A 25,601-nucleotide genomic window follows, 5' to 3' on the forward strand; every position below is an offset into this window, starting at 1 on the left:
ATATATATATATATATGTGATATATATACAAAACCTTTGAGTACAGGAGTTAGCATCATCAAGTACTGATTGCTTATGCAAATTAGGAAATATTAAGCTGCACTATGTCTATTTTAAATAGAGTAGATTGTTTAAATGACTCCATTTCAGAACCTTTGCTTCAATAAATTTTGTTTTGTAAACCTGCCTCTAAATGTTTCCCTTTCCAACAGCAGAGTAAATAAATAGACAAACAAACAGCTCTTGTTGAAACAACAGTAATTTATTATCTTGCTCAGAGAAAAAGTGAGATTTGAACGTGAAGAAGGCCTAGGGTGTTACTACCACTTTTAGAAATTTATACACATTGTTATTGTCGTTGTCTGAGGAAGAGTAGCCCTGAGCTAACATCTGATGCCAATCCTCCTCTTTTTGCTGAGGAAGAGTGGGCCTGAGCTAACATCTGTGCCCATCTTCCTCTACTTTTTAATATGTGGTACACCGCCACAGCATGGCTTCATAAGCAGGGCATAGCTCTGCGCCCGGGATCCAAACCTGCAAACCTGGGCTGCCGAAGCAGAGCACGCGAACTTAACTCCTACACCACTGGGCCAGCCCATGTTATCTGTTGTTTTTAAATGTAAATTTGAACTCGAGCTAATTTGCACTTTCTCAAATAAATTGATGAACTTCAAATAAGTTGCCTCTAATCACCCAATGTTATTATTTTCATTACATTGTCCTCTAATTTTTATTAATCTACCATACATGAAATTGCCTGTAATTTTAATGATCCTATACATAACATTTTGTGTTCTGCATTTATATACATATTTCTTTATGTTAGCATAACTTTTATACTTATTGTAGTAATAAAGACTAATATAAACTTAACAATGTAAGATTCCATAGTGTTAAACTCTTTCCCTTTTGTTGGGTTATGGTGTTAACAACAGCAGCAACAACAACGATAGTCCATTTATTGACTGTTTACACAATAAATCTTCTGTTAAGAATACCTTTTAACAAAGTAGAGACCAAGCTTAGTTTGTTATGTGTAAAGGCCTAGACTTCAGAATTTGATATATTCAGATTTTTACTGTCTGTGTGATGTTAGTCAAGAAAAAAAATAATTCCCTATTTTTTCCTCACCTTCAATTTCCTTCTGTGAAAAAATAAGAATAAGAGCTGACTTAGATGTTGTACCTACCAGAGTCTGGCACATAGTAGATGTTCAAAATATGGGAGAAGATTGTTATTGGAAACTACTTCTAAAATTTATCCAATTCTATAAATGAAAAAATTTATACTATTTTTGTGCATGTTTCCAGATGGATTTCCAGGATAATTAAATGGCCAGTGCTACCAGCAATATGCTGCATTCATTTTTTTATATATCAAATCCTTACTAAGTTTACCTTTCCATCATTCTTCTTCTTTGTCTTTTTTTCATTCTTCATTCTTTCAACAAATAATACGGCTTGTTGTGTACCTAGTATTTCTGAAGTCAGTGTTAGACTCCAGGTTGCAACTGGCATGAAGAAAGTGCTATCTACTTAAAAAGAGTCAAAAGACTCAGGAGCAATCTCCATTGCCAGGTCAGTACATAAATAGAAATGTGGTGCATGTGTGTGCGTGTGGGTGTGTGTTTACATGTCTGTCTTCCCCATGAGGTCATAGTTGGTCCTCTTGATATCATATCAGTCAAGATGATCAAGCTATAGCCTCCTAGGAAGGACACAGGTAAACAGATAATACAAAATGAATTCTAATAACAGATTTATGCACAAAATGTTGTGGCTGTATATTTCTGCCTAAGGGGTTAAAGATGGTTACAGAATTCACTACTGAATTAAATTTTTTTTCAAGTGAATATCAGCTTATCAGTTATCTAGAGAAGGGCCCAAAGTTAAAAGATGTAGGCTACCCAGAAAAAACAGAAGATACAGGGGCTGGCCCGGTGGTGCAGTGGTTAGGTTCGCATGTTCCGCTTCTCGGCGGCCCAGGGTTCGCCGGTTCGGATCCCCGGTGTGGACATGGCACTGCTTGGCACACCATGCTGTGGTAGGCGTCCCACATATAAAGTAGAGGAAGATGGGCACGATGTTCGCTCAGGGCCAGGCTTCCTCAGCAAAAAGAGGAGGACTGGCAGTAGTTAGCTGAGGGCTAATCTTCCTCAGAAAAAAAAAACAGAAGATACAAAGTCAAGTGTGACAACATAGGAGAAACCTTCATGTCTGGCAACTGATGTTTTTCCACAGCTGTAATAATAATGGTAGACGAATTACTATTAGAACAGGAGGGTGAGAAAGTGAGCATAACCAGACCAGAAAGAAGAGGAAAAGTTGGCAAATACTGTGTACTTCCCATATGACAGGCAGTATGTTGGAGATTTCATGCATATTTTGTCACACAGCTCTCAGAATAACCCTATTTTGGAGGTGACGTAAATGAGGCTTTGAATATGAAGTAAGTTGTCCAAGGTCATACAGCAAGAATATGGTGGAATTGGTGTTCAGACCCAAGTCTTTGAGGTCAGATTCCCACTTCTCTTCACTGAGATGCAATTAATAGTTGAATGGGAAACCACTTCAGTGTTTTCTCATTTATTTGGGTTTCATTAACTTCTCTAAAGATAAATCCTTGGAATTTTGTTCTGTGTTATTTCAAACTTCATTGACAGCACAAAGCAGATGTTCTACAAAACTTACTTTATCTTTCTTTGATGTCTGTCAAATGTAAATGCTTCCTCTCTATAAAGATGGCTATAGTTTCCTTGTGTTATGTAGCAGATTCTTTTTCATAGCCTTTATGCTTTGTTTTGCTTCGTCACCCATTTATCTATCCTTAGATATGGCCCATGATTTGCCATTAAGTGGGGTGGATGGAGTGTCTTTTAACCTACTCAGGGTTGTTCTGTTTGCTCTTGTAATCTTATTTCTCTGACCTTTGGCAGGAGGGCTGGTTATCTATCTGCCACTCTGGAGCCTGGCACAAAGAGGGAGGGAGTCAGAGCCCTGGAGATTTCCTTCATGAGAACTTCATCCTGCCATTTTGGAAAATGGCACTTATGCTGATGGGCAGCTTTCTCTATCCATCCTCATTGGCCCAGCCTGTGTGACAGATTGCGTGGGGCTGACTCTAACCTTCTTTCTAGTGCCTCCTCCAGGGAAAAGCCCCACTACCTCCAGAAAAAGCCCTGCCATACTCAGTGCAGCTCTTACAATGTCCCTGATCTCTTGATCCTCTGTAGAGAAGTGAATTCCCATCCTCTGCTTCCAATCTGCCCCCTTTTTCTAATATCATCCCTTCCAAATTGAGAACTAACAATTCTCTAGACCAGAAATCAGCCAACAGTTTCTATAAAAGGTCAGATAGTATATATTTTAGAATTTGTGAGTCATACTATTTCTGTCACAACCTCCCAACTCTGCCGTTGTAGCGTGAAAGCAGCCAGAGAAATATGTAAATGAGTGGCTGTGGATGTATTCCAATAAAACTTTATTTATAGACTCTGAAATTTGAATTTCAAATAATTTATGTGATTCTTTTGATTTCTTCCAACGATTTAAAAATGTGAAAACCATTCTTAGCTCACAGGCTACCCAAAAACAGGCGGCAGGCTGTAGTGTGCCAAACCCTGCTCTGGACAGGCAGCGTGCCGCGGCACCACTTCTTCTGCAGGGTAAATTGGGGTCTGACTCTCAAGGTCTCCAGTCTGGCTCTTCTCTACAGCATCTCCAATCCAGATCAGCTTTTCCTAGTTCCTGTGATCATGAAGTTTCTTCTTCGAGTCTTTAACCATTTCCATTTTCTCCTTTATTTGCACAGTGTTTCCCCCTTGGGATCTGCCATAGGGAAGGTGGTTAGTTTCTGTTAGCAAGCTGATGTCTGATCTAGAAGTGAAAGGTGGATGTTTTTTTCTCTCTCTGGAAATTTTCTTTACTATTTAACCTTCTGCTGTTCTTCAGGAACCTCTCCAATGAAACTAAATTAAACTGACTACTAACTAGTTCGTAATTCTTTGAATGAATATATTTGAACTTCATTCACATGATTTTTCAGAGTATTCTTTTGACTTTTTTCTCTTGAGATTGTGTTGCAAACAGGAAGATGCTTGGCAAGTAAGTGAAAGGATTGACGGAGTAAAAGTGTGAATTGAGACAAAAAATATATGCCAATTCCTACTTTTGTTGTTGCTGTTTATTCATTCATTTACTCAGCAAATACTTACATGTGCCAGACGTTGTGTCCCAAAATAAGATGTCACTCTTTATTTGACATACAAAGATGAGTAGGGTACCATGCTTGTCTTCCAAAGAAATAAAAGGGAAACAGAGACTGATGAGATACATCTTATGTAATTCTCTGATATCTGTTACTTATATTGTAGGGCATACAGAGCACAGGTAAGCATAGGAAGAATGGTGTGCTCTGCCCACTCCATATGTGATGGTAAAAGAGCATGGACCATAGAGCTCAGATCCTGGGCCATTGTTCCACTACCCTGAGCCTTAAAATCTGTCAAGTGAGGAGACTACCTCCTTTGCAGCTTTGTTGTGAAGATAATGAAGTTTCTTACATAGGCATGATGTAATGCTCAGCACATAAGCCCTAAAAGGAATTCCATGTCAGAGCTTTTTTGTTTGTTTTGTTTCTTGTTGATGAATTTATAGCCTTCCAATAATGTTATACCAATTCTCCACTAAATTTATTACTTCTTAATCAGTAATACACTACATAGTGTGTTTTCACCACTGTACTATGCATTATGTGGAAAATAGAGGGGTGTAAATTAAGGGCCTTCTGTTGGATTACCTGTCAAGTGTCTTTGTTTTCTAATGCTATAGTTTGGGAAGATACCCTTGTGTGAATGATGTGAAATATTTATTGACTGACTTTGTCATCTCTTTGTGTGTCTCTGTAGATCTGAACAGTGATGGCACATATTGTGGTTAAGAGTTGCTCAGTGGACCATGGATTGACTGAACTGTATCCATTTCCATCATGATGTACACCACTAAGGCTCTTTACTAGTAGGTATTTTCTATTCAATATTATTCACATGGTTATGTACTGAGATTTTCAATAGTGTACACTTTTAATGAAAAATGTGCAAAATACATGTGCTCGTGGTGCTGTTATGAAATGTGGCTAGATTTAGTCTTTTTATGTACCAACCAATTGCAAAATGAAAGTCCAGGTTAAGATGTATCTATTATGTATATGTATATACATTAGTATGGTAGTAAATGTGTATCTATAAAGGCAGAATTTAGAAGTATAGAATTTTACCTCTCTTTTAACTGAATAAAAAAAGTCACTGGAAAGTTTCAACATCTTTCAGTTCTTTAATATCATATAAATCTGCAATGTAAGTCTAAAGATTTTACCTAGTTTAATATTTTGAAACAGTTCAATTTTATTGTAGTTTTACCCAACAGGGTGTCTGATATGTGTCCACTTACACAAGTGTCATATGGTAATTGACATACGATGTTTATGATGTTATGGAAGGGGAATTATACTCAGTGTCAGAAGAACTTAATTTTAGTTCCAGCTCCAACATTCATCACTGACTACTCCCTTGAATCTCTAGCCCTTAGCTTCCTCATATGCAAAACGAGAGGAAGAATTTCTGCTTTACCTAATTCGTAGATTACAAGTCAAATGAGGTGATATTATGAAATTATTAGTTAGCTGTAAACCGCATAAAAATAAATAGTTTTGTCAGTGGCTGACTAGTATTACAAGTAGGGAGCTGGAAAAAAAAGTTATAACTATGATTTTCTTTTTAAATTGGTTAATACAGCCTAATATTTTGTATGTTATTCAGCAAAGAGATAAATGATAAAATCAGACAATTTTAATTTAGGACCCAAATTTATTTGTTGTATTGGAGAAAATTGTGTTTAAATGAAATGTGGAAAAACATATATGTTTCACCACACACACTGCATACACGAGTCTCCACTAACCATAAGTATTAGATTTCTGCTTCTGATCTCTGGCATATGTACTCTCTTATTAGCTTTTATTTTTCAGTGTTTACACTTGGAGAAAGAAAGATACATTGTATGCTTTTTATGTATAGTTGAATTTCAGGATACTAAGGGAACAGTGTAGAAATTCGATCAGATATTCCTCATTTAGCTTACTGTATTTAATGCTTCTGTTTACTGAAATCTCTTTAACACCTTATATGACCATACTCTTTAGCTTACAGAGTACAGCTAGCTGTTTAAAATAAAAGATTAAAAATGAAGATCTTAACAAATGCATCTAGTAATACTGAGAAAGACTCTTCCACTAAAATTAAAGAAGTTATTATATAACCAGGCCAATGCAATGTAACTGTTTGCAAATTCTTTTCCAGAAATTAGATAATTTTATCATTGAGAAGGCAATAGCTTATTACACAAATAAAATGCTTGCATATAAGTGAAACAAAAATCCAATAACAAGCAAAATCCATCCACTTGCTGATATAGTAGCATAGTCCTTAAGTATAGGGCATATCTAGAGTCAGATTGCCTAGCATTGCAACCCAATTCCATCATTTTCCAGCTTTGCAATGCTGGGTGAGTCGTTTAATCTCACTGTGCCTTAGTTTGCTCATCTGTAAAATGGGTCTGATGATAAAAGTATTTATCTCACAGAGTTGTTGTATAGATAACGTGAGCTAATATGGTCCAGTGCTTAGGAGCACTGTGGGACTCTTAGGAAGTAACCAATCAATATTAGCGATTATTATTAACTGGAGGAGTATGGGATTATGGTGACGACCACAGATTTTGGAATCAGAAAGGCCTGTGTTCAAAACCATTTGTTAATTAATGGTGAAACCTAAAGTAGTTACTGAACTTTTAGAAGTCCCAGTTTCTGAAAACTAAAATGGAAATAAATAAAATATACTCCATGCTGCTTTTGTTGGGATGGTTTAATGGCATCTGGTAAGGAATGGTAGCTCTCACCTTCACTGGAGTTGTGAAGATATGATCACAAATGATTACATAATGCAATTATAAAGTAATATAAATCAGAGATTCTCTGATTCTGAAAAACCTCCTTGCCATAACTTATATTTAGGGGACTTTTAGATGTACCCAATAATGAGATTTGCTTTGTTAGATCCAGAATTTCAAACAAGAAAATAATTTAAATCAAATGACAAAGGCAAACATAAGTTAAATCTGGCATCCTGATTTAAAAAATAAAAATGACAAAAATCCATTGACTTTTTTAGGCCTAATAGGGAGTATCAGCTCGTTGTTTAATTTGTTAGGAAAATTGGGCTGTTACCACATTTAAAATGACTTTTTTCTCTGGAGAGAAAAGGAAAAGAAGAAAGGAGGTGAAAATGCAGACTGGGTGTCACAAAGGGATGGAGAGGAAGTGCTTGAACTTTCATAATCACGTGACCTAAGTCAGGCTCTATACTTGTTCTTGTTATGAAGAAACTTAAGGTATTGTCCTTCGGGCTTGTATTGGACAAAATTCAGTGGTTGTAATGGGTGGCATTTTTCAAATGAGTCATAATTTGTTCCCAAGGTGGGAAATACTGATAACTCGGGGCAATATTCTAAGCCAAGAATGGATTGCCTGGCTGCTGTGTATCACTCAGAACAGAAAGTGAAGTCTCCTTCCCTCACCGGGTAATTAGAAACCCTCTGAAACAATGCTGGTGTTTGGTCAGCCCATCTCTGTATCTGTCCATATCAGCAGCCAGAGTCTGTCACATGTTAATTTAATCTGCCTTGTTTATAATTTAGATTGCATTATGATTGAACATTGCCTTGCACACTCCCTTGTGTTCTTCTTGCTGTTTCTTTTTCCAATAGCTTTAGCCTTTATAAAGTTTGCCCACAGCAGGGACAGCCGTGCTTGTGGAGGTGGCTTCTGAGAGTAAAGGTTTTGGAGGTGGTTTTGTAGTTAAGAGCCCACGTACCATGGATGTAGGGATAAACCTGACTGCTGCTTGACTGTCCCTGCTGGGAGACCTGGGTGAGAGAGGACCTCTGATGAGGCTTATTCTGACCTCTGTAGGGGAGGAAGACATTTCCTCTACCTTCTGTGGGTTCGTCTGGCTGGAGAACGAATTAAATTCACATGAGACAGAATAGCAGGAGAAAATTAAACAAAGCTTTATGAGGACCATGGCCTGGGGCCTTTCTTCCTGAAGGAAGAAAGGGCACCAAAGAAGTAAGGTGCACAGAGTGGTTATATACCCCCAACAGGATGTTTTACATATGATTGAAATGTCCCTCCCACAATAGTCACAAGATTGCTCTGTCGGCACAGGCACAGCGCTTGATGGACACGGCAGGTAATGGGTCTGCTATCTCGAGAGCATGTAGCAGGAGGCAAGTCTATTGTCTCAAGCTGGGCAGTCACAGGTGAGCACAGCAATCAGTTCCTAGCCTAAGGAAAGATGCTTAATCCTTAAGGAAATACCAACCTTGGGAGGGGGAGGGAAGCTGTGCCTTTATCTCAAGGGCCTTTGTTCTTGCCATAGGGAATATCTAAAGCAGGTATACATACAATGCATGCTCAACGGCCTCAGTCAGGCCCTTTTGGAAAGACAAGGTCAGGCCGAATTAGGTTTACACCAAATGGCTTCCTCATGTACTCCAACACATCCCGCTGCTTGCCATCTTTACCCGTCAATGCACACATGGGAGAGGCCCGGGCAAGCTGAGCAACCCGCCAAAATGGCCGAAACCACCACAGCTGAAATATCATATCCAGCAAAAGACAAAGGAGGATGTTGGAGGTGGGAGGGGGGAGTCAGTTACAGAAGGTTACCAGACAAGCACAATAAACAACAGATTTAAGTCCTTGCCTTCCCTGTTGATTAAGAGTTTCTAGAGATAAGGTCATCTCCCCTTCTTCCTGGTAGAGAGGGAGATATCTTTACAGATGGAGAGTTCTTTTACAATGTAAATGTCTCTTACAAAGGGTAAGTAAATTCTACTTTTCAGTTGCTTTCCTGTCTGCAAAGTAACAAGCCACAAATAATCATCATGCCAAAGAGACATATCTTGGGGTGGCCAATTCCAGGCCCCCACGCCTCCTTCCACAGGGCTTTGTATCATTCCATATGTTCCGTCCTTCAGCGTGGTCAACATTCACATTTTGAAGTCTCATGTTGGGACTCGCAATGTCATAAAAAGAAAAAGAAAGAGCAGAGTCATGGTGTTGGACTGCCAGCCCTACTAAACAAATGGCTTCTCATGTCTCCCTGCTTCTTTTCATGGCCATTATACATTTGTGATGTTTATCTTAAAAATTATTTGAGGCGTTAGAAGTTCCCTTCTAAAGGAGCCTGATTTAGTCAGGTATCAATCTAATACTTCCTAAAACAGTAACTCTAAAAACTAAAGAGAAGAACAGTGTTTCTTTCACTATCACAGTGCCAGCATTGGGAGGAGACACGGGGTATTCAGAACTGAAGCCAACTGTAATTTGGAGACAGGTGAAATCTCTATCAGTGGGACTTTCAGAATAGATAGGCTTAGTCAGACCATAACTGTAAGCTTAACGTAATCATGGTGAGGGGAACAGTTAAGCCTCAGAACAGTTGTTCAGAGTTGTGAATGAGCAGGATGTATCGCAGGACAAGCAGGAGATGAGTTCATTAAAGGTGAGTGTCTGCTGAAGAGTGACTAAAAGTAGAATCAGATGAGCTGCGAATGCCGCAGAACAGTGCATGTGGCCCTCTCTCATTTGTCTGCGTAGATCTCTTCCACCTCTTTGCTGACCAAGCCCCACCTAGAAGCGCCCCGTCCTTACCTGCGTGGCATGACACCACGAGCCTCCCAGTGCTTGTGTCCATGGGCCTCTGACTCTCCCTTCCAAACTCATTTTACATGCTCTGCCGTCTATGAAAACTTTCTTAATCCTCCTCTTCAAATGGACTGTTCCTGCCTTTTCTTTCACGTCTGGACTGTGTGCGTGCTTCTGTGATAGATCACACGCGCTTCTGCACAATTTGTTTACATTTCTGTCTTAGTCCATTCGGGCTGCTATAACAGAACACCATCAACTGAGTAGCTTATAAACAACAGAAATTTATTGCTCACAGTTCTGGAGGCTGGGAAGTCCAAGATCAAGGCATTGGCAGATTTGGTGTGTGGTAAGGGCCCGCCTCCTGGAAGGCTGTCTTTTTGCTGTCTTATGTGGTGGAAGAGGCAAAGGAACTTTGTTGGCCCTCTTTTATAAGGGCACTAATCCCATTCATGAGCACTGCACCCTCCTGACCTCATCACCTCCCAGAGGCCCCACCTCCAAATTCCATCACACTGGGCATTAGGATTTAACATATGAATTTGGGGGACACAAACATTCAGTCTGTAGCAGTATCCATTTATCGCATCACTCTCTTGACTTGTTGACAGCAGTCCTTGTCTTATTCAGTCTTGTATTTCCAGTGTCCAGCACTTAATAAGTAGTTGCTGATTAAATTAATGATTGAAACAGTATCATCCTCTGTCCTCAGACAGAACAGAAAATAATTGCATTGACCATGTCAAACGGATTTCTATGGAATGTCTTTCAATATGGATATTAACTTTAAATTGTTATTCATATAAACCAGTAAAAAGTATAACCAGAAAAATGAACAGTGGCCACTTTTAGCATGCCATGATATTTATATGATTTTAGCAGTTTTAGCAAAAGGTAACAAGAGTTTTGAAAACATGTAACTGACACTACTAATGTCCTTATTAGTTTATCATTAAGCATATTATTTTTAGAATGATATTTCAATAATGATGAGAATTACTTGACCTCATCTTGACTGAGGTTTGAATGATTTCCTCCATGTAAATTAGTAATAAAATAGTTCTTAAGTTCTTTTTTTATAGTAATCATTATATATGTATTTTGAAGTAACTTTGCTCATTTGAGACCTGAGTTATCATAAACTATTAAAAAAGTACATATATATCTGCACACACACACATATATACATATATGTATTTCATATGTCCATATGAAGGACATATTAATCTGATGTGGGGAAGGTGCAATGTGTATATTAAGAGTAATTAAATATTCCTGTAGTTTTTAACTGTTCTTAGAAGAATAGAGAGATAAACAACTGAACCAAAAAAAAAAACTCTCTAAGTCAATAAACAAAACCCTAGTTAGATGGTCACATGAAATTTTATCTGAAATTTATTTTAGTAGCTGTATATAGCTTAGAGGCAGACTTAAAATAGTTTAGTTTAAATGTTTATTCTTGAAAAGTACCATTTTAACAGGAAAAGCCAGTAAGTCCACTAAACCAGTATTTTAACTCTCAGCCTTCTGTAACACAGCCCTCTAAGTGATATGCTCAGTGTACATCAGTCGTTTACGGAGGAGTCTACGTGGCTACCTAGGTAGAGTTGTGAGCAGCGCAGGCTCTCTCAAGCTTTTCAGCTTTCACAGATGGCTATAGAGAGCTAAGTGGAAAGTATTAAGCTAATAAAGACATCTTTAAGGGAGGAAAATGGGCTGAGAGGGTACTCCGGTTTTCAATGCCTGGGCTGTTTAAGATTGACACATTTCAAGCAAAAAGGGAGAATGTTTGAATGAATCATATATCAAGAATATTCACTCAGTTGTGCAAGCAGAAATGTAATGTAGTAACTTAGGTATTATCACATTATAAAGCTTTGATACGCTCAAATAGGTAGAGCAACACATTAAGAATATATATTCTTGAAAGAAGCGGGTTTTTTTTTTTTATTATTCCCAAAGGTAACACTTGAGAAAATTCAGGGTTGTTTACTGATAACTATATAAGTCTCCATTTTATGTATTTGAAGATTATACTATCTTGGTGACTATTTTCTGACATTCCTTTTAGCTAAAGGGCTTACAGCTGTATGTTAAAATTTAATAATAATAACGGCTACCATCTACTGAACTAGTAACTGTGCAGTGGGGTTTCACTGTCACATCATCATTTAATCTTCACAACAGCTCTGCAAGGACAGCGTTATTATCTTCTTTTTACAATGGAAGAGATGTATAGTGTGCAGTGTACACAACTTTAATTGCATATTTACATAATCTAAATTGGTGACAGCCTCACCTCTGTAGGACCGCATAAATATAGAGGCATGTAATATTTTATATGTGGAATTAGAAAACTAATTTTATTTTTGAAATAAAATTAATTTTGAAAATATAGTGTGTTTCAGGTTTTAGGCCATGTTATTTAACATCCTGAAGAATAAATAGCTTATAAAATTATAATTAAAGATTTCCCCTTCTATCCTTCTGCAGTAAGCAATATGAATAAACATGAGAATCTGTATCTGTTTGAGATGCATCCTCAGTGGCAAATACGAGCAGGTGTCTTTCAGGGGAATGCATTAGCCCCTTTTAAGATTGGCCAGTTTATCCTTAAAGTCAAATACTATCTTCATTTAGCATGTTTTCTTCTGTCTTATTTATTCTCATTAATGGTTAGTGTACGTACTGTGGAATGAGCACGAGTGGTAGTATACTTGATTCCACAAGATGAAGACTGGGATTCTTGGGTCTCCACACCAGGCACCCCAATTTATGCTTTCACATTAACTCTCTCTTTTCAGCTCAAGTAGTTGAAAAGAATTTTGTTGAGTCATCTCATATTTTGCGTGTCTCTATGATAGGCCAGTGTTTTACTGTCCCTTAGATGTGCACTCAACTAATCTATTTACCCAAACAAGGAAAACATAAATTTAATAACAAACATGCCTAGGAAGCAGAGAGAGTTTCGAAAAAGCAGTGGTTTTAACACCTGATTTTTAGTAAAGAAGATAATTATAATATTTTGAAGCAATTTGAAATTCAAGAGAATTAAATTATTTGAAAATAAAATCATGTTTTAAATTATATTAATTAAATATTTGAAGCTGGAGAACTCAGGTATTCCATTTATTCATTCAACAAATACTTATGGACCTCCTTCTATGCAGTAGGCCCAGGAGATGTGAAAATAAAGTCCCTCTGTGGATTTTATACTTCTAGGTAGCCACTGGGGCATGAGGGGCAGGGATGTGTGATAAGGAAGGGAGTAGAATGTGTGTGTTTCTGTCTATGTCTAAGTGTGTGTGTGTATATCTATATTTATATAGTCATGTACCACATAGTGAAGTTGCAGTCAACCACGGACTGCATAGACGACAGTGGCCCCCTAGGATTACTTCTACGTAGCCTAGGTATGTAGTAGGCTACACCATCTAGGTTTGTGGAAGTACACACTATGATTTTCCCACAACGACAAAATCACCTCACCTAATGACACATTTCTCAGAACATATCCCTGTCACATGACTGAATAGAGAATGATATATAGCGCTAAATATATTTGTATACAAATGGTAATAAGTTCAGTTTTAAATAAAAGCAGCTCCTTTTTATGTATTTTCTACCTTATTTTCTTTATTTATTTTAAGAATATTTGTAGATGTTCCAGAATCTAACAGAGAAATCCCCAAGACTCTTAGACACCATCAGACTGCACTGAGAGTGGTTAAAGGGGTGATGGGGACAGAAACCATGAGTACTATGAGACCCAAAGAGGAAAAATTACACCAGAGGAAGAGAAGCAATTCCTAGTTTCTTGTTCTTTAATCAAGGTTCAAGACCTCTCTGTGCTGAAGCGTGGAGCAAAGTGGATGCTTTGCACTTGTGTTACCTAATGACATGAAAGTTGGTAATAGAACCGGAGCCATTGAGTCATGTGCATTACTTTCTGAGAACCGTGGTATTGAATGTGCACTTAGAGCTTGCGACAAAAGGGACAATCCAGAAATTGGAAAAACAAAGTGTCAGCCAGGTACTGTGCTTAGCCGGTTTTCCAATTGGAAAGTGAGTCAATCATTTTTAGTGATTTTTCGATACAATTTAGTGATGACCTCTTTATTAAACTCAGCAAGTAGATATTAAACTCTGTTTACTTCGATTGCAATGATAGATAAAGTAGTCCATTCTTCTCAAGAGGGACAAAAAACATCATAACAGTGCATTCAATTAAAAAAAAAATTCTTTTCATGAAGCACAGGTTCATGTTTGAAAGCTGACCTATTTTTTAGGTTCTCTGAATACTTGGCTTTGTTGGCTTTCCCAAATCAAGACCATTCAGCTTTCATGCTGCTGATGCAAAAATCAGTGTGTCATACACAAATGTGGCACAAAAGACTTTGTCGTTGTTCTTGATAATTCATTTTTTAGTTTAGCTTTTAAAAAACTCTAGATTTTAAAAAAATAATGTAGTCAAATGATAGTGTCTAATGGCTTTTTGACAATGGGCAAAAGAGTGCTGAGGTGGAGGAGCACTAATGGTACCTTAATGCTAATTTTGCCTTTTTTCCCTCCTCTCCATGTAGGGAGCAAAAATAAAGAGATTTCTGCCAAAGTGAAAATTGTTGATGAAGTAATTACCGTTGGGTCCCCATCCTAAGTACTAACCTGAAATGGGCAGCAGTCTAATAAGAGAGTAATTAAAGCTGCATTTCAGTGTCTATTAGTCTTATATTAAGCCTATTAAAACACATTAAATAGATTATAGTAATGTCAGAGGCATCCTGAAGCTGGAGATCCATCTGCAGCTTCCTCAAAGGAGAGGTACATAAGATAAGTTGCAGGATAGAATAGTAAGTCTAAAGCAGTGAAAAGCCACTGCATATAAAGAGTTCTGGGGGGCCAGCCTGGTGGCGCAGCGGTTAAGTGCATGCGTTCCGCTTTGGCGGCCCAGGGTCCACCGGTTCGGATCCCGGGTGAGGACATAGCACTGCTCATCAAGCCATGCTGTGGCAGGTGTCCCACATATAAAGTATAGGAAGATGGGCACGGATGTTAGCTCAGGCCTAGTTTTCCTCATCAAAAAGAGGAGGATTGGCAGATGTTAGCTCAGGGCAAATCTTCCTCAAAAAAAAAAAAAAAAGAGTTCTGGGTTGTTTGTTTATTTCATCCTGTTATAGCTCTCCCTGGGAAATTAAAACAAAGCAGGGCACATAGGAGGAAGCAAATAAATGTTAGTTGAATTGAATGATACTCCTGCTTACTAATTTCTTTGAGAGATCAATTACTAGCTTAGAATATACTGATAAAGTTTCTTTTTTTTAATTTTAAAAAGTAACTTGGATGTAGGACTTTAATCTCATTCTTTCATTCATGCTTTAGGCTAGGAGACCCTTAGGGGCTATTCAGCGTAACAAAAGGCCACTTAATCAGGAGAGAGAATCCTTTGTTCAGATTCTCTTTGCCTACTAATGAGAAAGGTGAGAAAAACAACTTGATCACATTGTTCCTGATGCCCAACTTCTTTATTTAGCTAACTGCTGAGCAAAACTAGTCCTTCCATGTAAGTTCTCTGTCACTGTTGTTCAGACTTCAAGGGTGACCATGAATCAGTCACAAAATCAGTTTAGTAGGTTGGCACAGCATTTTAAAATGCTAGACAATAAAATAAAAAAATGTCAGAGTATATCTCATAATTATTGTTCATAAAGCCTTTGTTTCATTTATATTTGTATGTATACGTGTGCTTTTTGGGTCACATGGTAAAATATGTTTTTATTGGAGGGTCAGAGACAAATTATTATTAACCTAATCTCCTCTCATTCTTCTGAGCACTTGTCTTCTTGAGTTAATTTGTAACTTGTACATTTTCAAAATCTTCGTTTACTCTTTTCCGTTAGTTCAGACAGCTCCTTAGTTTCTCTGTATCTGCATCTTGATAGCCAACACTTAGTGTAGTGACCACTGGAGGAAGTGCTCGTTAAATGTTGGAAGTATTGAATTAATAATATTCTAAAAGCAATTACAGTGCTGTAAGTCCAAATGTTGCCTTATTTATTAATCCCACCCTCTTTCTCTTCCCTAAAACCTTATTGTGACTACTGGCAATTGCCACTATGAAGTTGCCAATAGAATTTCTGAGTCATTTATCGTGTTCCCTGGCCTCTTTATCAAGACAAGTGATCCATCCAGGGGATTCTATTGCTTGATACCCTTTGAAATACTCCTCTTCTTACCTTGCTGTGACTACTATTTGGCCCTGCAATTTTATACCTAGACTATTGCAATAAACACTCTGACAGTCTAGCTCCAGCATTCCTCCCTTCTGGTACATCACTGCCCTGGCCAATCGAGTTCTTTCTAACACAAAAATCTGAATATTTTACTCTTTGTGTAAATATCTCCGGCAGCACACACCCTTTGCCTTGAGATTACAGTCGAGACCCATTTGAATAAGAAGAAAAGGCACAACAAGATGGATTTTAAGATATTCTCCAAACATATCTAGCCAAGCCCTCTCACACACCTAGTGTTTGAACTGAGGTCCAAATTTTCAACTATTAAACATGTTGCAATCTTTTGTGTTACTGGGCCAATGGACTAGCCCCTATTCGCCTCTTTGCCTAGAATGTCTTTACCTTCTGTCATGCCTGGAAAATGCCTAACATCATTTAACTTATTGGTCTAAGTTTTTGCTTAGAATTCTGAGGGGCTTTTTGAGTTTTTGTAAGAATTCTGAGTCACCTGAGTCAGCTCCTCTGCCGTTACTTACTAAGTATTTATGGGACTGAAATCCTTCACTCTCCGTATATTCATCCTCCTGCCTCTAAGTGGACTCTCAGCTTCTCTTGCATAGTTGTTGCCAGTTCTCTTTAGTGACCTTAGCTAGAACCTGTCACAGTGCTGGGCACTTGGAGGATGCTCGGTAAATATGGGCTGAGTGAATTCTTGTCCCAGAGAAGTCTAAGATGTACCAGTCCTCCCCCACTGAAATGGCCCTCCTTGTCCCCACTACACCACAGGTATAGATTTTTCTAGACCCATAAGTATGACACAAATGATATGCACAAAAGCCATTTTCCATCACTTTTCCTTTGACTTTCTTTCCCTAAGTCCCTGAGTTTTATAACCTGTGGAAAGGTTATGTAAACAGGGCAGTTTGTCTCCATTATTCAGTCTGTAGAAAGCCATCGGTAGCCAGCTGACGTTCTGGACCTGGGTTATGATTGTTTTACATGAATTCACCAGTTCATATGTCTGGTAAGAGTGTTTCTACAGTGTATTTCTTAAGGAAATGTTCTAACGTGGGCTTAAATACTTATTTAAACACATGCATCTAAAATCACATCTTGGGTTTCAGCCTAACCGTGACCTTGAATACCATTATTCAACACATTTTTCCTAATTACTTCCTTCTAGTCAGGAATTTCTAATTGAATGACAGCAACTGACAGTTTAACCACAGCGTCGAATTTTACACTAAATTCCCACAGGCTGATTTTTTTAAATATAAGATTTCCTTTCTAGGATTTCAGAGAATGTTAGGAAGAATTTCAAGAGAGAGCATGGTGATTGGTTTAACTTGGTAAATCAGACATTACTCTTAGCTGCAGGAAGCTAATCAACGTTTCTTGTGCCTGAATGATTACACTGTTACATTTCATTGGATGGTCATGAAAATGTGTATTTGATAATGGAAGATATTGCATTAACTCCGTAACTGTAGTTGTATATGACAGCATTCCATTAAGTATAATGTACCTTTCCATACTTTCCCCCTTTTTGTCATTGCAGAGTCCAATTCTCACACAATTGATTATTTTCAGCTGTCACCCAAATCAACTATTAAGGGGAAACAAAACATTTCTTGGCTGTAATCCATTTGTTTTGGAATTAACAGCAGTGGATGTCACATTGCATTTTTCCAAGTAAATTTAAGAGTGATGGATGGACTAACTATATCTACTATTCTTAATAAAACGTAGGAATGGTGAAATATAGCACTTTGTATGCAAAATTCTCTGGGATCAAAAGTTTATGTATGCAAAGAACAGGAAAGAAATACTGAGAATTTTTTTGTTTTGTAAAAGTTATTAAACAATACCATTATATAAGCAAATTAACTAGAAAGTATATCAACGCTTCCACTTCTCAGTTTGTACTTTTATGATAATGTTAAGAAAAGAATATTGCTGAACTATTTTTGGTAAATCTTACTTTGGTACCTTCAGCTGTTGTTACTCGTATGCTAACTCATGTTTTAAATGATATTGGTTTTTAAGGTCATTAATTTTTCCATATTTTTAAAAACTTGAAAATACAAAAAAGGATAGAAAATACAGAACACTTCTAATAGTAACACTGAAAAACTCCAAAGTAACTCTTCAAATATTCTTATATTCCTGACTTCTAAAACTTACATATTTTAATACAAATATGGGATCACATTACTCACGCCTTTTTCCTCTTAATAGTATAAAAATACATTCCCATTTTTCCATTCTTCTAGATATTATTCTGAAAGATCATTTAAGGGATACATAACATTATACTGTATGGATGGACCTCAATTTATATTTATTGCATATCAGCAATCATTTAGTCTGTTTTCATTCATTCTGTATTACAAATTTTTTTTTAACGTCCTTGCATATAAGTCTTTGACTATGTCTGGGTCTGTACAACAGCTCCAGTCCTGATTCCTTCTCTGAGGAGCAGATTCCATACAACAAAGATGGCTTTTTCACTTGAATGCCTAATAGATAGCTCTAAATTAACAAAAGAGAACTGTAGATTTTTCCCACCCTACCTCAAACTTGCTTTTCCCCCATCTGTCTTAGCTCCCTTTTCAAGGCTTCACTCCTTTCCCAGGAGATCCAGGCAAAAGCCTAGGTGTTGTTTTTCTCCTTTCCTCACTCCCCACCTTCAGTTCATCACTAAGGTTCATTGACTTAATCTTCAAAACTCATCCCAAATCTGCCCTTTTCCTTCTGACTCTTCCAGGACCATCTAGTCCATCTGGTCTTGCCTGGACTGCTCTAGGATGTCACCTCTCACCTGCTGTCCCCACAGTCACTCTCCTGTCTGTCATATCTCTCCTTTGCTTATAATCCTTCAGGGGGCTTTCAGAATACTGCAATAAAATCCACACTCTTTCCTCTGGCTGTCAGGGCCCATATGACCTGCCCCCGTTCCCCTTCATGTCCTCTCACCCCTCTCCTCTCTTCACTCTTCATCTCCCACGCTGGCTTCTTTCTGCCCTCCTGGGCTGAAATGCTCTCCCCTCACACTCCAGCTGCCTCCTCCTTTTTGGCCGGGATTCAGTGGAAATGCCATCTCTCTCAGCGGCTTCCTGCCTACTGAGTGTAAAAGGAGACTCCAGTCACTCTCGACAGGCCTCCACATTTTGTTTCCTTCATATGTGTATTATTTCTTAAATACTCTTGTGTTTGTTTATTATACATCCACTCATTAGAGTGTAAACTCTATGGAAGCAGAGAACAAACTCAGTCTTGTTTACTCACGGCTCTATCCCCAGAACCAAGAATAGTGCTTACTGTGTGGTGGTCACTAAATATTTACTAAAGGAACAAATAAATCCGTGAAGATTTACTACTATAAATTGTAGAAGTAGAATTTCTCAGTCGAATTTTTTTTTTTACCTTTTAATCTGTAGTCCCCATATCCCAAAATACTAATTTTTCTTCTTATCAGCCATTATATGGTGGGGCTAAATTTACTGCACCCCCTGCCCAATATTGCGTACATCAATTTCTTTTCCAGTTCAGTGCGCAATATTTAACCAATTGTTTCAATTTTCATATTCGTGTCAGCTAATGGGGCCAAAACATTTTGAAGCTTGAAAATCTTTCTCACTAGAAGCCATAGTCACTTCCGACCCAGTGCACGCAGACCCCAGGTATCTGATGACCTCTGGAAGTGAAGGCTAAAGGAAGTGGGGACACATTTATTGAGATTCCATTAGGGACCAAAGTCGTTATTTGTTTTTCTTTATATTTAATTCATTACATTAAATTACATTCAATTCATTTGACCCTCATAACAAAATAGATATTATCCCCTTTTTTCAAATGATGAAACAGCCTCTGAAAGATTATGGTTCATGAAACTAATAAGATATAGAACTGAAATCTGTACCCACAGCTGGCTGGTGCTAAAACCAAACTGTTAATGTGCCATCATTAAATAAAGGGTTTGTGTCTATTGTCTAAACTTCCTGAGACTTAATGAGTACCTTTTACTGTAGATTCTGGATATTAGTGTTCTGTTCAGAGCATTTTTAAAAGAAACAAGTGTCATTCCTTTAGAAGACTTCCCCAGATTCAAATATTTGTTTTACTATGTAAAGGAAAGTTTCACAGGTAGTGAAATGGAAGAGACTGGAATTCATCATTTATATAGGCAAAGAAAAAATAAATTGCTGTTGGAAGTTTCAACAAACCTTTTATTTATGCCATTAATATAATCACATCATTATAATCCACACAGATGGAATTTATATTATCCTCTAGACATAGGGACTTGCCTACCTTCGCGAGGAGGGTGATGTTTTCTTTATTCCAAGGTTGGTGAGGAGCGACAAGGACAGAGACCACGGAGAGATCCATCCAGGTGCAAATTCTCTCCCATAGTTTATGTAATCAGAATCATGAATATTTATTTGTTTCTAAGAATAAGTAGATCATCACAGACATAGCTTACCTCAAATCAGGAAGATGAGGTCAGATTAGAGCATGCGGCAAGTGTGGAAGTTTCTCAGGTAGCTAACTTAATAAGAGTCATCAGAATGTCAGTAAAATAACCAATACGGGGAGAAACAGGAACAGGTAGAAGAGACAAGAATGACTGAAGCTACAAAAAAAAAAATAAAAAGAGATTTGAATTGAATTACTTTTATACTAGTTCTCCAGATATATAAATGACCTTTTCATTATTGCTATTTTTTAATCTAAAACGTTTAACAGTATAATTCAGTAATCATGAAGAATTCCAGATCGGCTCATAGCATTTTGCAGTGAACTATTTCAAGGCATAGAGACAAAATTTCAATGAAAAAGTTGTGTTTTGTGACTTTTTTAATTAAAGAGAAGTGGGTATAATGAACAGGGGCATCTCTTATCATTATTTATGAACTGGGGCGTCTCATTATTATTTATGGTAACTCTGTGCAGATCGCTAAGTACACATTTGACAAGGGGCTATTTGTAGGAAGCTAATTTAGAATGGAAACAAATAGTTGTGAAAAATGAGGAAATCCTGCTGGAAAAAAAAAGTGTGGCAGGAGCACATCAAATAAGAGTTTTAGAGTAATTTGCTATTCTCGGAAATCCAGCAGCTGGTTTATCTAAAGCGTTCCTCTTTTTCATGAGCATTGGAACAAGGACAGGAAATGGCTCAACAAGCACGCTGACTTTCCTGCAACAGATTTCTGTAAAAATTTAATAGCAAAAAACAATTTTAGAATCTCAATTCTTAGCCATTTTGGGGACTCTTTAATGAGACAGTGTAAAGTATTTCAAACTTCAATTACTTAGAAATTATCCTAGAATGAAGAATTTCAAATAGAATAAAGAGAAGGAACAAATTTTTATGTCATTAATGTCACTAATAAAATGTATAGTATATTGAACTCAACGCTTAGAATTCGTTCTACAGAATAATGAATATTTTAGCTAAACATTGAGAAAACAATCCAGAGATGCATTGTAAAGTAGAATATTTATAACATTTTCTAAAACTGCACTTAATTGTTCCAAATAAGGAAATAGTAGGACTCGTACAAATAGTAGTTGGAATCCCAAAAGATTCAAGAACTGGAATAGACAGAGGAAACATATGTAAATCACACAATGTAAAAATATATCTAGAGGAAACTCAGAAAAATATTTTAATGTAACTAATTGCCTATAGGAAGGATTATCTTGTTTTTATTTTTAATCATCCCAAGAGATTTAAATGTAATCTCTTTAAAAATTCCCACAAAAGGGAAAAGATTTCCTTACCAAGGGCTAGGGGGTGGGGAGAATAGGGAGATGTTGGTCAGAAGATGCAAACTTTCAGTTACAAGATGAATGTGTTCTGGGGATCTGGTGTACAGCGTGGTGGCTGTAGTTAATGAGACTGTATTATATACTTGAAAGTTGCTAAGACAGTAGTCTTAATGTCTCATTGCACCAAAAAAAAGAAAAAGATTTCCATTTTGCTTAGTGATACAAACAGAGAAATTGATTCTTTATTCCTTTCAAGCTATTACCTAAGTATTTAAAACCATTTTTTATTCTCATGGTTGCCATATTCTATTCTCAGTGGTTAACCGCTGCAACTAACTATATATTTTTTTTCTGCTTTTTCTCCCCAAACTCCCCCCCGTACACAGTTGTATATCTTAGTTGCAGGTCCTTCCAGTTGTGGCATGTGGGACGCCGCCTCAACGTGGCCTGATGAGCGGTGCCATGTCCGCGCCCAGGATCCGAACCCTGGGCCCCTGCAGCCGCGTGCGCGAACTTAACCACTCGGCCACGGAGCAGGCCCCTACTAACTATATTTTTAAGTAACAAAATGGATTTTTCATTGGAATTTTTGACTTTATCTTGCTCCAGAGTCATTAAGGAGACTCAGCTAGGCAAAAAATAAATATTTGAAAACACTTTTTAAAGGATATACCTTTGTTCATGTCAGATTCTCTTTGATTCTAAATTTTATTTGGGTTGAGGGGGAACAAAAATCTAATGCTGTGTATCAGTTTTCTAGGGTTGCTGTAAAAGATTACCACAAACTTTGCGGTTTATACAACAGACATTTATTCTCCCAGAGTTCTGGAGGACAGAAATCCAAAACCAAGGTGATGAAGGGCCACACACCCCCTGGGGGCTCTAGGGAGGATCTGTTCCTTGACTCTTCCAGCTTCTGGGGGTGTCCTTCATTGCCTGGCTTTGGCCGTCTCTCCTGTCTCTGTCTTGATCTTCACATCACCTCCTCTTCTGTATTGGTCAAACCTCCCTTTGCCTTCCTCTTCCACATGTAATACTTTAGGGCCCACCTAGATGATCCAGGATAATCTCCCCATCTCAAGATCCTTAATTTAATCACATCTGCAAAGACTGTTTTTCCCAATAAGGTAATATTTACAGGTTCCAGGACTTAGGGCCTGATATCTCTGGGGGGCATTATTCATCCTACTATGTGCTACAACATGTAGTTTCCTGTTCTCAAGTAGCTTTAAATCTAATGCAGTCTGTGGAACATATTGGAATGTAAGTGTTAGCTAGAGCTTATAGTTGAATAAAACTAATCAAATCTACTGTAGCAGTAATCGCGCAGGATAGGAGGTATTTGAGGTGAAAAAAAAAATAGCTTTGTACCCAAATTAATTTTTACTCCAAATACTTCATCTGTTCTCAATTACTGAAGCCATACTATGAAACTCTTACTGTTTTGTACTAATTAAATGCTGTAGAAATCAAGTTTTAAATGTTTCAGTAAAAATTGATATAATTTATTAGAAGTTTATTTACAGGGTTTCTTGACACATTTTGCCTAAAGGGTCCTTGGGATGTAGATTGGAAGTAGATTCGAACAATTGCCATTAGGCATTTTTAAAATTCCACAGTTAGGTGAATAACTGTCTTTTGTTTTTGTTTTGTTTTCTGGTGATAATGTTCATCACATTCAGGCAATTTGTTATCATGGTAAAGAAATTAACATAAAATAACGGTTCTGAACTGGTCTTGTTTTATAGCCTGTCCAACCGAGAAGATGATGTATGTTAAAGAAAACCACATGAGCAAAACACTGTTTTCATTCTAAGCCTCTTTAATTTTGATCCAGCAGCTCATCTGCAAGAGCAGGCCAAGCTATAGACACTAATGTGAATCCGGAGATTATGTCATTGTATCTGTTATTATGGTAATCAGTTTAAGTGAATTACCAATGTCCAGCAAGACATTACTCACTTCGGAATGCATTCCACTAGCGATTTATCATAGTAATAAGAGGTAGAAAAGACATATTAGTTCCTTAAGTGGCAGCAATTATACCTGCTAATGGAAAGGGAAGCTGTAGTTATTAAAACATATTATATCTTTTGTATCAGAGTTGTTCATCTGTACTTAGGCATCTAATCAGTTTCTTTTGATTCAAGTTCTTCTGTGTATGTTTATTAGCTTTGAAGAAATCTTTGGACCCAGGTTAAGTATTTACTTTTCATCCTAAACTGCTGTCAAATACGATGAGACATAATTCCCTTTAGGACTTGAAGATTTCTCCTAGGAATGTGGGTTTGAAGAGAACTTTGAAGAAGCTTCCTTGTTCCCTCTGACCCGACAGTCATAGAGAAATGTTCATAATTAAGTATTGAGTTTTAGGCTCTTCAGCACTGCCGGGCTCCCACGGCCTGCTGGAACGGTAGATCCAGCGGCAGAGAAGTGGCCCCAAGAGGAAACCTTGCCCACAGAGTGCAGTTTTCCCCTGGTAACAAATGCGGTTCTGTTCACTAAATAATGTGTCTGAGTGCAGGTGCGTTGGCAATAATAGATTAAAAGCTCTTTGCGGAAATTTACCAAATATGTCTAGAGCTAAATTAACTAGACCAAGATCTTTATTCCGGAATGACTAGTAGAGTTTATCTATGAAAAACATCATTGTATTAGAATGACTGAATGGAGTAGTCGTGTTTCATAAGTATCTCAGGAACTTAAAATTTATTCTTTGCCAAAATTTTATGATTGCCTTTTCTCAGCAGTAAGCAAAGTCATAATTACCTTATCAAAGAAATATTTAAGAATTACTTTTAAGACTATTTAACCTATTTATAACTTAATTAGAACTGATAAGCTCTCTTAGGTACTTGCTCTCTAATTAAAAAAAACTTGATAAAATCCTCGTTGCAATGTAGTTAAAATTTTCATTCTCAGTACAACGTAGATACAAAGATAAAGTACATTTCTTTAAACTGCTGGTTTGAAACACTGTGAGAATTTATTTTGAAGCAATCATTTAAACAGTGCTTTAGGTACTGCCCGCTCTCTAGGGAAGATGCTCTGCTTCAAGCCACACACCAACCTCATGGATGAAGATAGCTTCTGTGAGTGGAGGTGAGTGTATGGCTTCCGTTATATCGTGGAGGGTGTAGTGCGCATCGCTGGGCACAAGGGCCCTCTGTCTGTCCCCTTGGGCTCATCTCCTCCACCTCTCTTGCCCTGTTGGCATTTAAGGATGAAACCTCGATACTTGACAAGGCACAGCCTGGTCTGTTTTGGCACAGTCAGAACCTACTGGCTTTGCCTGACTGACTACCCCTCCTTGGCAGCTGCTGGTGGATTCTTTCTAGGCACCCATGAGATCTTCACTTTATCCCATTCAGCTCCAACTGGGCTTGCACTCTGCAGCCCCTTCCCCCTGCTATGATGGCCTCAGTCGGCTAGTCTGCAGGCAGCCCCTCAGCCACTTCCAAGCCTCTCTCCACCTCACAGGAACTGAGGCAGGCCAGGAAATAGAACTTGCTGGGTCTCCCCTGCCCAGTAGTGCTGAGCAGCCAAGTTCACTTTTATGTTATCATACCCAAACTGGTATGGGTAGCCTCTTTCCAGAGTCCAAGGTTGGGAAGTGAGACAAAAGCCCCACTTTGCATTGGTGATATTCTCTCTTCTTTGACCTACCCTCCCATCCCATGGACAGCCCAGAGAGACAGCATAGGAACACGCTATTTCTCTCCCTTAGCCTGCTCCTTTCTGTCTTCTTTCCCTGGCCTCCTCTCTTCTTCCACTATTCCCCAAGACCCACAAAAAGGCAGTGTTTTCTAGATCATATGCTTCTTCTTC

At 37.9% G+C, this 25,601-nt stretch overlaps 1 protein-coding gene across 2 annotated transcripts in view; it reads left to right on the top strand.

The window, feature by feature from the left end:
• The window catches only part of CHRM3 (cholinergic receptor muscarinic 3), a 453,240-nt gene that overhangs the window by 127,090 nt on the left and 300,549 nt on the right, over positions 1-25,601 (top strand). For both annotated transcript variants that reach the window (XM_046651978.1, XM_046651979.1), the window contains exon 2: positions 4,907-5,015. The gene's annotated coding sequence lies outside the window, so the exon portion shown is untranslated. The remainder of the gene's footprint in view (positions 1-4,906; positions 5,016-25,601) is intronic.

The sequence above is a fragment of the Equus quagga genome, chromosome 2, assembly GCF_021613505.1.
Source record: "Equus quagga isolate Etosha38 chromosome 2, UCLA_HA_Equagga_1.0, whole genome shotgun sequence".
NCBI lineage: Eukaryota > Metazoa > Chordata > Mammalia > Perissodactyla > Equidae > Equus > Equus quagga.